General features: G+C 42.9%; 1 long non-coding RNA gene across 1 annotated transcript; it reads left to right on the top strand.

Moving 5' to 3' along the window:
• The first annotated feature begins 310 nt into the window (after positions 1–310).
• On the top strand, positions 311–13,792 carry LOC112642017 (uncharacterized). Its single transcript, XR_003124985.3, has 3 exons — positions 311–948; positions 10,539–10,596; positions 13,671–13,792. It is a non-coding gene; the product is annotated as an uncharacterized LOC112642017 (long non-coding RNA).
• Positions 13,793–17,045: the final 3,253 nt, after the last annotated feature.

Here is a 17,045-nt window from a genome sequence, read left to right on the forward strand (position 1 = left end):
TGCCCGTCCCACAGCCAGGCTGCCTCCCAGCCCTCCCAGGACCCCAAGTGCAGAGCAGCCGGTGTCTCTGAATTCCCCGGGGGAGGTAATCCATGCAAATGCGCAGTAATTTAACTGGGGGAGCGCTCAGGAGTCGGGGAGCTCCCCCAGCGCCCGCGGAGCCCGCGGTCCCAGTGGGCTCGGCCCGCTCCCGCCCCCGCCCGCAGCTGCGCCCCCCGCGCCCGCCTCCCCGCGGGGCTGCGAGCCGCGCCTCTGCCCCGCGCTCGGAGCCCTTCCCGGCCTCGCGCCCTGGTGCGGCTCCGGCGCCGTTACTCCGCGGCCTGGAGGGGGCCGCCCTGTGTCTACTAGGAGCAGCCGCCGAGGGGGCCCCGGGGCCGGCGGTGCAGCGTCCGCGTCGGCCCGGGCGGGACCCCGGGTCCCGGGATCGAGTCCCGCATGGGCTCCCCGCGGGGACCTGCTTCTCCCTCGGCCTGTGTCTCGGCCTCTCTGTGTCTCCCATGAATAAATAAATAAAATCTTAAGAAAAAAAGAGAGAGAGAGAAACTGCCGAGTGTGGCCAGAACTCCAAACTGAGGGTGAACACGGAAATTGGCCGCGCACCGCGTCCTTCGTGCTTATCATCCTCGAACCCAATTAGCTAAATACTTTGATCTTCATTTCGCGGCTAAGGAAACTATGAGACTCGGAAAATTAAAGAACTTAGCCCAGGCGCGGGCGGGTAAATGAGCAAGTCGAGGTCTCGGCCAGGCCCAGGTGCGTCTGGAGAGCCCGTGTACCTGCTGCACCGGCCGCCTGGGGGAGCCGGGCCGCTGCGGTCGCCTGCTGAGCCCAGGGGCTCCTCCCTCAGTGGGAGCACCCGACCTCACTGCCTCGGGATCATCAAATGCACAAGTGGATGTTCGCATGTGGACAACTCTGAAGCCCTGCAGCCTGAACTACACACGTGAGGTCAGAGAGGTTAGCCCCAGGGAATCTGCATGTGCCTTCGGAGGATGGAAATTGGGCCATAATGCAGAATTGAAAGGCAAGTTTGGGGCGCCCGGGTGGCTCAGTGGGTTAAGCGTCTGCCTCTGGCTCAGGTCATGATCTCAGGGTCCTGGGTCCTGCTCAGCAGGGAGTCTGCTTCTCCCTCTCCCTCTGCTGCACATCCCCCCCCCCCCCCCAGCACTCATGCTCTCTCTCTCTCAAATAAGTAAAAAATAAAAATAAAAAGGCAAGCTCCCCATAGAGTGGGCAAAGTGAGGGACACTGTGAAGGCTTGTACCTTCTTCCCAGCTGGTATGGATGTATCTCGCCATGAAGACTGGAAGTCTGTGACTCAGAGTCCTTCTTGCCTTAGCTTTTGGGATAAGCATTGAAGAAGTAGCTGGTGTGAGTGAGGCCTGAAGATGACCCTTTGGGACAGTGCCTTTTTTTCTTTCTGAGAAAGGGAGACAGAGGGCTCTGTAATCTGGAGAGAGGGCACTAGCAGCAGTGAAGGAGGAGCCTCCTCATGGGAGCCAGGAATCACAGAGGTCCAGGAGAATGGCCACTAGGATGAGGGCCTTCTGGGAGCAGCTATGGGAGGAGCAAAAGTAGGAGGAAACCCAGGAACCCCACTAGGGACTCCCAAAAGAGGACCTTTGAGACATAGCAGTGTCTGGGGCAAGGGCACAGGAGGGACTGAAGGGTCACCTTTGGATTGGACTGTCCAGCTTAACTATGCAGAGGAAATTCTACTTATTTGGGTTGGTTAGGACTCACTTGTATGTTTATTTGTTGGGGCAACTGGACTTTTCTTTTTCTTTTCTTTTTTTTTTTTTTTTAAGATTTTATTTTATTCATGAGAGATAAAGAGAGAGGGGTAGAGACACAGGTAGAGGGAGAAGTAGGCTCCTGCAGGGAGCCTGATGTGGGACTCGATCCAGGGACTCCAGAGTCATACCCTGGGCCGAAGGCAGGCGCTAAACCAGTGAGCCACCCAGGGATCCCTGGACTTTTCTTTTTAACCGTTCCAAGGTTCATGTTAGGTCTACACTTCATGTCCTCAACATGAACTAGGCTAACCTGATTTTTCTCATGAGGATAGGAGCCAGTTTGCATACAAGTGTAGGACACCAAAATGAAACAGCACCTCCATCTTTTCAAAACAATAGTAACCTTTTCTTTTTCCTTTTTTTACCTTATAACAAAGTCAGTGCATATTCATTGAAGAAAATTAGGAAATGCAGACAAGTAAAAAGAAGGAAAAAATATCCACTATTTGGTGACACAGAAATAGCACCCTAGTGGGATTTCTTGTGGAATTATTCTTCCACATGGTTTTCCACATATGTTTTCTAGAAATAAGATCATGCTAATCCTGCTGATTTATTATGTGCTTTTTATTCACTTGGTTAGGTTTTATAAAAATACTGATAATATTCATTTCCAACATCATTTTTGATGGTATAATGGTATTCCATAGTATTGATGTAACTTCATGATTCTTCTACTGGTTGAGTATTTACATAGTGGACAATTTAATGTTATAATTTGGAAGGCATATTTAAAATATATGTATCTAAAAATATAAAAAAATCCTAAAAATATCCATGTAAAAATTGCATTTTGACTACTATGAAAAAGATGATAAAAATTCTTCTAGTTCTTTAAATAAAAGGGGCACCTGAGTGGTGCAGGTGGTTAAGCATCTGACTCGGTTTTGGCTCAGGTCATGATCTTAGGGTCCTGAGATCAAGCCCAACATCTGGCTCCATGCTCAGCATGGAGTCTGCTTTAGACTCTCCACCTCACCTCTCCCTCTCCCTCCTGTGCTCTCTCTATCTCCAAAGTAAACAAATAAATAAATCTTTTTAAAAACTCTTGTGCTCATTCTAGTTATATCACTAGGACAAATACTTGGAAGGTAATTATTGGTTCAAGTTGCATGCACATTTCCTCCCCATTTTTTATTTTAAAAATATTCAAATGTATTAAAAAAACCCAAAGGAATAGAATAGTAAACAACATAACCTTCAACAAAATTTATTTCATTTGCTTTATCTCTTTCCATAAATTTATGGTTAAAAGTATTAAATACTATGTACATCATGACATTTCTCCCAACTACTCCAGCTTGTATCTCCTAAGAACAAAGGCATTAACTCCCTTAACCACAATACCATTATCACATCCAAAAACCTTAACATTGATTCAAAAACGTTATCTAAATTTCCCCAATCTTCCTCCAAGTAAACTTCCTGTTAGCTGTGTCCTCACTTCCAGAATTCAATGAAGAGCTGTATCTTAACCTTGGTAGGTCATGTTCTTTTAATCTCCTTTAATCTAGAATCATCCTTTTGCTTTTTATTTTCTTTCATGATGTATTAGACATCTATTTTTGTATAAGAAAATAAAAAATTGTTGTATAACCATAAAACTTAGTGTCTAAAAAAACTCTAAACATTTATTATGTACTTGCTGTTGGTAGGAATTCGAGAATGGCTTAGTTGTATAGTTTTGATTTGGGGTCTCTCATGAAGTAGTCAATAGTTCACCTGAGAATTCAGTTATCTGAAGGCTTGTTCAAGGCTGGAGTATCACTTCCAAGGTGGCTTACCCACATGGCTGACAAGATGGTTCCAGCTGCTGGCAGGAGAGTTCCTCACCAATAGACCACTCTGTAGGAGTATTTATATATGCTTCTCAGGCCATGATGATTAGCTTCCTCCAGAGCAACTGATATAGGAAGATACAAAGCAGAAGCCACAATATCCTTTATGATTTCACCTCAGAAGCCATACATAGTTAACTCTGCAAAACTCTAGTCAAGGTGGGAGGGGATTACACCAGGGCATGAGTACCAGGAGGCTATGATCATTGTGGAGCCATATTGGAAAGTAGCTACCACACTTGCCATTGACATTTTTGAAAAGGCCAGGCCAGTTGTCTTGTAGGATGCCCAGGTTCTGGGTTCTTCTGATTGTTTTCTACTGACTTGATACAAATAATTTGTATTTCCCATTGAATTATACCAAGAGATGCATACTGTCAGTTTGATCTATTATTGGTCATGCTAAATTTGGCCACTTAGTTCAAGTAGTCTAGTACATATACCAAGTCTTGGAATCACCATTATCACATGTTGAGGCCTGGGATGATTTCTCCAGAGAAAAACTGAAGGTTTTATTGTAGTTTATACTACCAGTCTTTTAGCAACAACAGCTATGTGTGTCTGTGTGTGTACACACATTTGATGTTGATACTGGTAGACATTCTGAACTGAAGAATGCAAACTCAGTAGGAAGGAGGTAAAGGGCATATAGAGGAATGAACTCCTTGAGGACAGAAACTGTCTTATTCTATGAGTTCTGACTGCTTGACACGATGTTGAACAAATAGGCATTTAACAAATATGTGTTGGATAAATGAAAGAACAAACCAGAAAAGGGAAGAAACCCAGAAGAGAGGCACTTTCTAATTTATAAAATGTAGACACCAAAATATTAATTTATACCAGGATAAATGAGTAAGTCCCTGGGAATCTCCTACCCTTCCATTCCCCTCTCCAGGTGGCCTTAAGAGCTTCCAGTCCTGTTGTCCTCAGGTCCTGCCACCATAAGGGCTCTGGGTCCTGACAGTCAAAATCTCCAGTCTCCTTGGTTCCTTAGAAAGCCTGCTACATTCCAAACCATGATGATAAACTGCTTGCATGACAATTTGAGCCTTGCTCATCCGCTTAGTCATTCTAGGAAGGAAGTGAAGTACAGTGTAATGACATTTTGCTGATGGCAAGGGCCATGGTAAATTGAATTGCCTGAGCTAATCTGAGGGCACTTCTGTGTAGCCTCTCACATTCAATTCCATCTTCACTTTGTTTCCTCTGTGCCATATTGATTCATGAGCCCTCCCTCTGACATGCATGAAACTGTAGTAATGTGTCCCCTGGTGAACAAATAATTAAAACAATGGGTCTCATTTTTTAACTGCCTTTTCTAATATAGAAAACGGGCTTGGAAAAGCACTAGGCACCAAGGAGGTAAATGTGCACCCCGCCCCCCAGCAAGTCTGCCTCAGTGAACACCCTGTTATCCAGCTAAGCCAGGACATAGCAGACGGTTAAAAAGAGAAGGAGGGAAGGAGCGGGACTTATTGAGAACCTCCTGTGGTTGGAAACATGCCAAGTACTGTCCCACAGGCAGCCAGGAAGTGTTGGGTGGGATTCTAAAGCTAGGTCTCTCTGCCACCAAGGCTGATGTCCTGAACACCAACACATCACTCCACTATGCCTTTCTTCTTAAGTTGAGGTAATGAGCCTTTCACGCACAACCTTTTTGCACTCATCTCCCACAGCTCCCCCTGCAGTAGATTATTCTTGTAAACAAACCATACACTTTAAAGTTTTGGAAAGGAATAAAATTAAAAAATTAAAAATCAAAATAAAAAAATTTAAAAGGGATGCTTGAGTGACTCAGGCAGTTGAGCATCCAACTTTTGATATTAGCTCAGGTTCCAATCTTAATGTTGTGCGTGCAAGCCCCACGTTGGGTGTGGAGTCCACTTAAAAATAAATAAACATATAAATAAAGTTATGAAAGGGTACATATCAAGATAATGAAATTAGGAGATCAAGGAGATAGCTGTACTCGCACATTCACAGCAGCCTATTCACACCAGCCAAGATATGGAAATAATTTAAATGTTTATTGATGGATTAATAGATAAAGAAAATGTTATACACACACACACACACACACACACACACACACACACAATAGGACATTATTTGGCCTGAAATAAAAGGGAAGTCCTGCCATCCAACATGGATGAACCTAGAGGACACTATGCTAGGTGAAATAAGCCAGACACAGAAAGACAAATACTGCATAATCTCACTTTTATGTGAAACATAAATAGTCAAACTCATAGAAATAGTGAGTAGATGGTGGTTGCCAGTGGTTAAGGGGAGGAGGAAATGGGACATGTTGGCCATAGGGTACATTTTCAGTTATACACAGTGAGTAAGTTCTGGAGACCTAACATCAGAAATGTGACTGTAATTAACAATCCTGTTTTACACACATGAAATTCTGAGAGGGTAGATCTTAATGGTTCTCACCATAGGAAAAGAAAAGAAAATTAGAAAAGAAAAGAAAAGAAAAGAAAAAAGAAAAGAAAAGAAAAGAAAAGAAAAGAAAAGAAAAGAAAAAAGGAAGGAAGAAAGGAGGAAAGAAAGAAGGAAGGAAGGAAGGAAAGAAAGAAAGAAAGAAAGAAAGAAAGAAAGAAAGAAAGAAAGAAAGAAAGAAAGACACCTGCCAGTTTCTCTCCTGAGGCAACACATTTATTAGTTCCTTGTCTCTTTTCAGAGACATTTTATGCATACAGTATTGAATGTTTATATTTAATCTTTATTTTATCATGTCCCTTTTCTTACGCAAATAGTAGTCTTTCATACCTGCTGTTCTGCAGCTTGTACTTGTGCTTTTCCTGAGTAATAGATATTGGAGATCCTTCCAACTCATTCTTTTGAGACTTCTCTTTTTTTTGGCGGGGGGGCACCATTGTGTTGCATTCCTAAAAGAGGAACTGCTAGATTACACATAGGTGTCTTTGTGAACATGAGTGATCTCCCTCGTTGTCCTCAACAGGGCTTGGACCAGCCTCCACCCTAACCAGCAAACCTGAAAGGGCTTGTTTCCAACTCTGTTGGCCACACAGTATCACATATATAATTTTAATCATTGACAATCTGATAGGCATAGAATCAAACTATGCATTCCAGGCTTCAGTGCCTTTTCTTTGCATTTCTGTCTGCTTCACACATCATCTTCCTTCTGACTGGTGACCTTCTATCTATCTAATTTGAGCACTGCCTGAAGGTGGTGTTTCTGGGGGGACATCTACCATTTCCACAAGCTTACAAAATGCTCTCACAGCACCTTGATCTTGCTCTGTTACTGTACTTTACACATTCTCTGTTCAGGTGTCTATGTCCCTGACCATGAATCTCTTCAGGACTGGAATTTTTGACTTACTCACCTTGGTCTCCTCAACCCCACCAGGCCTAATAAGTATGTACTCATTTAATGCATTTTTAAAATATTTTTATTTATTTATTCATAAGAGACACAGAAAGAGAGGCAGAGACACACGCAGAGGGAGAAGCAGGCTCCATGCAGGGAGCACGACGTGGGACTCGATCCTGGGACACTGGGATCACACCCTGAGCCAAAAGCAGACACTCAACCACTGAGCCACCCAGGCATCCCTCATTTAATGAATTTAAAAAATACTTTGGTTGCATATCAGTTGGTAACAAAATTAGCATACTAGATTTTTGCAATCTAAAGGAATGTCTCCTCTCTCACATACTTGCACCCTGGAACCTAAGTCAGTATACTTCTCTGCTTTACCATGGAGCACCCATCCCTTGCAGAGAGCAGGGAGATAATGACTAGGAAAAACTGTGGATTTGCTCATCAGACTGGACTCTGTAGTTCCTGGGGATAGTCTGGCTTTGACTTCTGAAAGCACGAGGGCCACGTTGGAGGAATAGTGAATTCCCTGCTATCATGTGTGCCAGGCTTCAAGGGAGCTCATCTCATCCAGGACTTAACTAGAAAGATGTTAAAGCTTTAATATTTCAGCCATTGAAAACTTGCCCTGATTTTCCATCCAAATTTGTGTTGCTAAAATAAAGGGTTATGTTATTGCCAGACAGAACAAGCCAGATTGCTTTTAAATGAAAGCATGGAGCTTGTTTGTACACTAAATATGAATTTTAGGTTCATGAGAACAACTCTTGACAACTCTGAAAAGGAAATGAATGTAAATGTATTACCAACTCTGCCCATTTTTTCATTTATGCAATGCATCTACCTCTGGCCCACCTCTCAGCTGGATTAAATGAAGAGGAATGATGATATATCACATCAACTTTCCTTAATTTCATTGTTTCTCATCATAAGCCATTTATATGAGAACTGACATTAATTAATTCAGCTTCATCTATCATGTAGTTCAACATTTAATCTAGTCCCACGTATCAGATAAGAATATAGTATTCTGAATTCTGGAGTTCTTACCTTGAGTGAAAAAAGGGGTCATAAATCTAAGACAGCACTGGTGTCTCTTCCTTTTGCTTGCTACTCCATCAATTACAGGTAGATACTTCTCCTGGAAAGTTCAGGAGAGAGAACCAACAAGATTGATGTGCTTAGACCTAACGCAGAGATACGTGACCAGTCTCTCAATGCCTAGTGACTCTCAAACTAAGAAGCCTTCTTTGAGGAATATCTACCAGAGATTCTAGAAATCTTCATTTTGAGTCAGCACTATCTCTAATATTTCTTCAGATTGTGTTGTGGGGTCCTGTTTTTTGATCCCCAGTCTAGACCAACATATTCTGATCATACAGTTTTGGAGAGCTAACTAAGAGGTCTGCAGCACTTTCTCAGTTACCCTGAATTATACCAACAGCTGACTGCCCTTTCCACAGTCTTCTTACCCAGAGTTCAGAACATGTGGCACTATGATATAGATCTGACCCTACCCTACACCCTGGTCAATGGTCACATTTAATGTGAACAGATAGGTCACCACCGTTCTAAAACTGGGGTCTGCTTTTCTCTTTATGGGTCCGTAGCTGTGGCCTTGTCACGGCCTCTGACTCAGGTAGATTGTACTCTGAAGGCTCTCCTTTGCTCTTGCTATCTCCCAAAGCTCCACCCTAGGGCCTGAGGTCAGTTCCCTGCACTCCAGGCTTTTGGCTAAGTCTCTGATCCCTGCTGCCAACCACATTCCAGTTTCCTTTCCTAGTCTGCCACCTGGGATGAGGATACCCTGTATCTCTGAGATTGTGGACACTAGCTGTTAGCCTTGACCTATACCTCTCACCATTTTCCCTGAATACCTGGTTCTAGGTGTTGGGTATACTTCTTCCCAATCTTATTAATGCAACAAACTATGTCTGCCTCACCCTGTCCCTCGTTAGCATCAGTAGCCTCAGAGAGTTCATCTAGACATTGTACCTTAATCTTCTTTTGCTGTGATTAAGCCATCTTTGTTCAGTGATATCATGATAGATAACAAGAGTTCTAGTTAGTGGTATGCTTAAAATTTTTTAATCTTTTTATTGTTTATTCCCCCAAATAAGACATGTTCAAGTTGGAAAGAAAAGACAATAAAAGATTAGATAAAGAAAAACAGGGATCCCTGGGTGGCGCAGCTGTTTGGCGCCTGCCTTTGGCCCAGGGCGCGATCCTGGAGACCCGGGATCGAATCCCACATCGGGCTCCCGGTGCATGGAGCCTGCTTCTCCCTCTGCCTGTGTCTCTGCCTCTCTCTCTCTCTGTAACTATCATAAATAAATAAAAATTAAAAAAAAAAAAAAAAGAAAAACATGGAGGGTCTTTCCCTACAGTCATAGTCCATTCCTTTTCCCAAAGGTAAAAATTAGGTGAACATATCTCCAGACCTTGTGTTATGTATATACAAATGATCAATGGATGAACATACATACATAGAAGTTGTAATATGGGGGGATCCTTAATCTTTTCACTTAACTTATGTAACAATCCATGTTAGTATATAGATCTACCTATGCTTTTGAACACCAGTAAAGTATCCCATAATTTTTTTAAAGATTTTATTTATTTATTCATGAGACACACACAGAATGAGAGAGAGAGAGAGAGAGAGAGAGAGAGAGAGAATGGGGCAGAGACATAGGAAGAGGGAGAAGCAGGCTCCATGCAGGGAGCCTGATGTGGGACTTGATCCTGGGACCACTGGGGAGAGAACCAGTGATCTGCCAAAGGCAGATGCTCAACCACTGAGCCACCCAAGTGTCCCAATATCCTGTAATTTCTATGTACTGCTTTCTATATAACCATGATTCTGTTGTCATACACTTAAACTGAATCCAATTTTTCAGCACTACAAATTAGGAGGTGTTATACATTATTACATCCAAAATATACAGATACTTCTACAGGTTAAATAGTTAGGTATACACATATAAAATTTTGATAAGCACTAAAAATTTATTTTACAAATATTTAATAAAAACTTACATTTCTGGGATGCCTGGGTGGCTCAGTGGTTGAGCATATGCCTTTGGCTCAGATCATGATCCTGGGGTCCTGGGATCGGGTCCCACATCGGGCTTCCCACAGGGAGCCTGCTTCTCCCTCTGCCTATGTCTCTGCCTCTCTCTGTGTGTCTCTCATTAATAAATAAATAAAATCTTTAAAAAAAAAAAACAAAAGTTGCATTTCTATAACAGTGAATAATAGTGTTTATGTCACCAATATTGAATATCTTCGATCTTTAATCTGTTTGCCAATTTAGTGAGTGAAAAATGATATCGATATCACATTGGCATTTAAAAATTTTTTTGGTTGAATATTTTTCAAATGTTTAACAGTCATTTATATTTCTTCCTCTGTTCATTATGTCTATTTGACCTTTTGTTTTTAAATTTTTATGTTATAAGTTTTTTAGAAACCATAATTTAGGTATTATTACTTTTTAAGGTGTTGCAAATATTCTCAGCTAATCTGTTGTTTTCTTTTTAGAATTTTATTCATAACATATTTTGCCACTTTACTTTCTCCAAGATGAAGAGATAGCTATGTAAGTACAATTTACTAAATATACCGTTGTTCCCTTACTGATTTGTAGTAACAGATTTTGTATTCTGAAAATATGTATGTGACTCTGTCTTTAGACTTGTTTCTGGCCCACTGATCTACTTACACATTACTGCAATGAGCTTTATGTGAACCCGAGATTAAACGGTTCAGGCTATATTAAGAGATATTAAGGTTACCCTTAATTTATATTTGTATCATCCTAATGAATACAAGTTTAGTGCTCTGTGAAAATTTTTAAAGGGTTTGAAAGTGGCTTTCCTTAACACTGGTCCTTTGGGATCCATACTAGCTTCAGTAGAGCATAAGGGCAAGAAATTATGTGAATCTAAAATTTGAGGACATCAGGGGTGTCTGGGTGGCTCAGTTGGTTAAGCCTCTGCCTTCGGCTCAGGTCAGGATTCTGGAGTCCTGAGATGAAGCCCTGCATCAGGCTCCCTGCTCAGCGAGGAGTCTGCTTCTCCCACTCCCTCTACTCCTCCCCTCTCTCTGTCACTTACTGTCTCAAACAAATAAATAAAATCTTTAATACTGTTTTTTAAAAGATTTTATTTATTTATTCATGAGAGACAGAAAGAGAGAGGGAGACAGAGACATAGGCAGAAGGAGAAGCAGGCTCCATGCAAAGTCCTACCTGATGTAGGACTTGATCCTGGGACTCCAGGATCACACCCTGAGCCAAAGGCAGACGTAAAATCTTTAAAATAATTAGCAATAAATGCGCCTTGGATAAACCTCATTGGCTACAATACTGCCACTGTGCAAAGCTAATCTTTAAAATAAAATAAAATTTGGGGCACCTGGGTGGCTCAGTGGTTGAACATCTGCCTTTGGCTCAGGTCCTGATCCCAGGGTCCTGGGATCAAGTTCCCCATCAGGCTCCCCACGGGAGCCTGCATCTCTTTCTGTCTATGTCTCTGCCTCTCCCTGTGTGTCTCTCATGAATAAATAAATAAAATCTTAAATAAATAAAATTTAAGAACAACTTAAAAAATTTATTCTCCAGTTTCTCTATAGGTTATTGAAATATCCTCAAGAGTTCCATTCATGCATTCATTCAGTTTATATATATTGCACACTTACTGTATACTATGTATACTGTTTTCAGCACAGAAAAGACAAAACTAGACACAGACCCTGTCCCCAAACAGTTTACAGCCTCGTTAGGGGACACAAATATAAACAAGTGTTGGTTTCAATGGTATGATGAAGGTAAATACAGGATAGAGTGGTGACCCAAAGTGAGGGTGAATGAGCTGAGGGGAGGGGAGTAGATACATATCTAGGTTTGAAAGGGTGAACACGAGCTCACCAGGGGGCAGAAGGCAGGCCAGGTGACCCAGCAGGGCCAGTATGGACACAGGCACAGGCCACTAGAGCACTGAGGTAATGGTGAGGGCTCCCATGGGCTGGAGGAGAGAGGAAGAGTGGGAATGGAGCAGCAGATGATGCTGTTGGAGAGAAAAATCATGAAGGGCTTTTGAACTTCAACAATGTAAAGAGACAAGAACTATTTGCATAGTAAGATGAAAGTACCATTTTTACATTTCGAAAAATGACTTTGGTTGCAGTGTGGAAAATAGAAGAAAGTGAAATTAGAAACATAGCGACATTCAAGAGGTTGTTGCAACATCTGGGCTATTGTGAGATGGATGGATGGATAGATGTAGTGATATATCTATGTGTAAAGTGATATATCTATATATGCAGTGGATCTATACATGTATCTGTAGATAGAATTGTTTACACACCATGTGATGGATTAAATAGCCATGTTGTTTTTCCTTCAAGTCACCTTAATAATGATTCATTATTAAAAAGGCAAAATAAGGGCACCTGGGTGGCTCAGTCAGTTAGGAGTTTGCCTTTGGCTCAGGTCATGATACCAGGGTCCTAGGATAGAGCCCCACATGGGGCTTCTGCTTGGCGGGGAGCCAGATTCTCCCCCTGCTTATGCTCTTTCTGTGCCAAATAAATAAATAAAATCTTTAAAAAATTAAAATAAAAAGGCAAAATAATAATCCATACTTACTCTGATAGCCTTTTAAGAGACTTTTATTTATAATGGGGTAAATAAGCCAACAGAGTATGTACATAAACAGAAAGTTGGGCAATATAAGTTGCTTACAAATAAATTCCTTGAAAGATTTTTTTTTGAGTCATTAAAATAAGGGAGACTTAATCTTGGGCTATGTTTTAAAGTCCATCTAACCTAATCTTCTCCCTGGCTAAAATTTTGAGAAGGGCTATCCATCCTAAAACATGATTTTAGGTTTAGTCAGTTCCAAGCGATGGCTTTAACTGGTGTGGGGTAACTGGTGAGGTAAACAGTCCTCTTCAAGGACTCCTGAAAGGGGCTCGAATCAGTTGGGAGACAGGGGGTGTTCCTCCACGTATAGAGCAGAGGTCTGGAAGGCATGAAGTTTGGAAAGAGTTCCTCTTTATTTATCCCAGGACACAACCCACGTCACTCTGCATTTCCTTATGGACAGAAAAAGAACATATGCATTTCCTATTTTAGAAATTTTCACCTTTGTCTTTATCCAAACTCATATTTTATATTCATTTAATATCAAGTTGATCAGTTAATATTTGGAGAGGGTCAAAAAACGCCTTTGATCTGATTATAACATGTAGAAGATCCTGCTGGAAAATTTTCAGTGATCCACAGGCAGGTATGACCTATCTCAAGACGCTGAAGCTCACAGAAAGAATGAGACTGGAAATTTGAGGTTAAATTGAATGGGAGAGGGTATGTCTGGTTCTTCGTCTTTCCCGATGATGGCTCTGTCATTTGTCATAGAATGTGGTTGTGATGGTGACAGCATGGAGGGGGGGGACTATGACAAATAGAATGAAATGTGGCAAGGGAAGAGAGCTTTGGGCATGTTTGCTTGTGCTGGTTTATCTTGCTCAAGTCTTAGGACATGAATAGTTTGCTGCCCCTATGAGGCCAAGAAGATCTATGAGGGTGGGTTCCCGTCTCAGGCATTCTTGCTGAGTCTGTCCCATGGTGTCTGACTCACTGTACTCACTTTTGACTGTTTTTCTCTCAAGGTTTGTCATCACCTGATGCTCACTTGTCTCCATCATGAAGCAATCCATCAATCTTTATCTGTTTATGCCTAAGCTTAATTAGAAACCAGGTGCCTGTGCAAAATAAAGAATTTGTCTAGGTACTGGTGATGTGCTGTCACTTGTTCTTCCTCAGCAGCACATACAAATCTGGGCTTCACCCACAGAGGAGCCCCACTGTGCACCCAGCACAGTGCCTGGGACACGTTTCTAGTAGGATCTAGGATCAGGGAAAGAAGTAGATCAGTATCTCAAAACATCAAGCCGAAGATACAGAAGATGGAAGAGACAAAGAAGGCTGCTGTAATTACACTAAAGTACATTCCTGGGACATCTAAGTTGACATGGTTTGATGTATGTGTGTGTGCAGGCAAGTGTGCATGTGTGCATGGAAGCAGTACAAGAGCCCAAAAGCTAATTATCAAACATTCTGAAAAGAACTAGAGGGAGCTTATTTTGTAAAGCCAAACACAACTCTAAATTATACCAGAGGTCTTGCTTTTAGAATTTTGGTTTAAGGGGAAAAAAATTAAGATTTTATGCTTCCTTTGACTTGTTCTCCTTAAATGCTTTGGAAGTCTTTAAAAACACTTTTAGAATGAGCTTGTCATGCCCTGGTCATGTGCAAGGCACACTATTGGCATCTCTGTATGAAATATAGAGGGTACCACAGACAGCAATAAAACAAATACATAATACAGCTCTAATATGAGGCAAAGGAAAGTAACACTAAGAGTGTGGGGGTGGAGTGTGGGGGGTGGGTCAGAGCAGAGAGAGGTCTCACAGCTTGAGGGAAATAGGTACGACCATGCATGGTCATGGTCTCTGGGATCATGACCCAGAGACAATTCCTCAAAACAGGAGGAATTATGTATGGTTGTGAACCTCAGGCTGGTGGTTTTGGCTTGATGCTTATCAGCTCTGCAGAAGGTCCCCAGAAAGCCTCTTGGCCCAAGTGAGGTTCATTAGGCTGGCTGCATTAAGCGAGAATTCCTACTGACAGTCTTGGTAATATCTCAGACGGGGGAAGTGAGGGAGAGTATTTGCCAGGTTTGGGGGCCTGGTTTTTAATAGTTTAAAGCAGTCTTTTATGATAGATAACTAATTTAGGTAATAGGTTTGTGCCATAGTAGTCTAGAATTAGCAATTCTTGAGACGTAAACTTGGCTAGTAATAAGCCATTTGGCCAGATGAGCAAAATCTATCATTCTCATAGCAGAGCTATTTGCCTAGATGGACAAACTCCTTGCTTTAAACCAGTTGATCAGAGTAAAAGGATTTCCTGAAGCACACAGTGAAATGAGATCTTGGCAAAAGCCTTATCTTCCTGGGCAAATATTTTCATAGAACTAATGATGAAGCTGTGTAGACGCAGGTAGACTCAGTTCTGTAGTTCACAGGTAAGCCAAGCACAGTTCTCTGATTGGCTCTTGGGATGGGGTGGAAGGTAATGGGACCTAAAGTCTGAAGGTGGGTTGTCCCAAGCCGTGGTGACTCAACTGGCATGTGGCAGAATGAACTTCTTATAACCTATTTGAAATCTGTACATTTTATCACTGTGATGTTCCTAGTTTTGACCATCTACTCTCTATTTTTATTGCTACCCCCAAGTAGCGTTTTCTCTATACTTTTCCTGGAATTAAAGTCTTTCAAATGGCCCCCTGCCCTCTGGGCTTTCTCTTCCATATATCCGACTGGAGCACCCAGATTCATTTTGTCAACATATACCTTGGGCCACATCACCCTCCCTTAACATGGCTCTTGAACTCCAGTAAGTGACCTCTGCTAGGTCTTCAGCTCCTGCACCGTCCTAGGTGGCCACAGGCACCTGTCATGCCTTTGGATCTCACCCTGAGGTCTGAGCACAGGCCTTCAGACATGGGTGCAGCCTCAGAGCTGGAGGACACTGTGGATAGGGCCTGGCCTCCAGCTTAAGAGGAAGGTGTGATTTGCAAAGGCACACTCTACTGAAGTCCATGAATGAGTCTAAAATAGAAATCAATGCATGATGCTTAGGGTTTAGTGCACTTCAGACTTCGCTTTATTTTTATTTTAAGATTTTATTTATTTAAGAGAAAGTGCACACAAGCAGGGCTGGGGGAGGGCTAGAAAGAGAGGGAGAAACAGGCTCCCCACTAAGCAGGGCCAAAAGTAAGACCCTGGACCCTGGGATTATGACCCGAGCCGAAGGCAGACACTTAACTGACTGAGCCACCCAGGCCCCCAGACCCCCCAAATTTTGTTTTCTTTAAAAGTGACTTTCTAAGCCTTGTGCTCAATGTATTTAAAACAACAACCTGGTTTCAAGAAACAGTGTGAAGCACATGAATTTTCTTTTAATCTTGCCTACCTTGGTTTCTTCCTCATTATATATGAAATTCTAGGGAGGCGATAGCTGCTTTGCTGACCAAGAACTTTGTGCCAGCTGCTCGACTACATGCAGTCATTCTGCGCTCCCTGGGACCAGTACGGTGGCTGTTAACCTCTGAGTGTCACAAATAGGGAGCCCGGGAGTCAGAGAATTAGACAAGGAGGCTAAGATCTGCTGGTAAGTGGCAGGTCGGTATTTAATTTCAGGTATGTTTGATCACCATGCCATGCTGCCTTTGGGAAGCTGAATTTGCAAACCCGAACTGCAGAGGATCCACGGCGCCTCCCCCTCACTCCATAGCAACTTGGCTCCTTCCCCAGGGGACCAGGTTGCTCACATTGGCCGGCTCTGGCGCCTTGGAGAGGCCTTCAGTTCACACCTCTTCTCCCACAGCACAGCGATATCACTAGCATTCCGCTAACACAGCTACCGGATACTGTTCCTCTCTCTTCCACCACCACCGCCGCCACCACCACCTTGGGCCACAAAGTGATGAACACCCTCTTGGGGTCAGGCTCAGCTAAGCACTCAACAAACATGACTACACTGAATGTTCACAGCGAGCCTCGAGGGTGTCGCGCTGGTGAGGCATCTAGAGGAGTATCTCAGTTTAAACCACTAATGGAGGGGAAGGGGCAAGACGGCGGAAGAGTAGGGTCCCCAAATCACCTGTCTCCACCAAATTACCTAGAAAACCTTCCAATTATCCTGAAAATCTATGAATTCGGCCTGAGAATTAAAGAGAGACCAGCTGGAATGCTACAGCGAGAAGAGTTTGCGATTCTATCAAGGTAGGAAGACGGGGAAAAAGAAATAAACAAAAGGCCTCCAAGGGGGAGGGGCCCCGCGAGGAGCCGGGCTGAGGCCGGGGCGAGTGTCCCCAGGACAGGAGAGCCCCGTCCCGGAGGAGCAGGAGCTGCACCGACCTTCCCGGGGGAAAGGGGCTCGCGGGGAGGTGGAGCAGGACCCAGGAGGGCGGGGATGCC

This window comes from Canis lupus, chromosome 21 (assembly GCF_003254725.2).
Source record: "Canis lupus dingo isolate Sandy chromosome 21, ASM325472v2, whole genome shotgun sequence".
Lineage (NCBI taxonomy): Eukaryota > Metazoa > Chordata > Mammalia > Carnivora > Canidae > Canis > Canis lupus.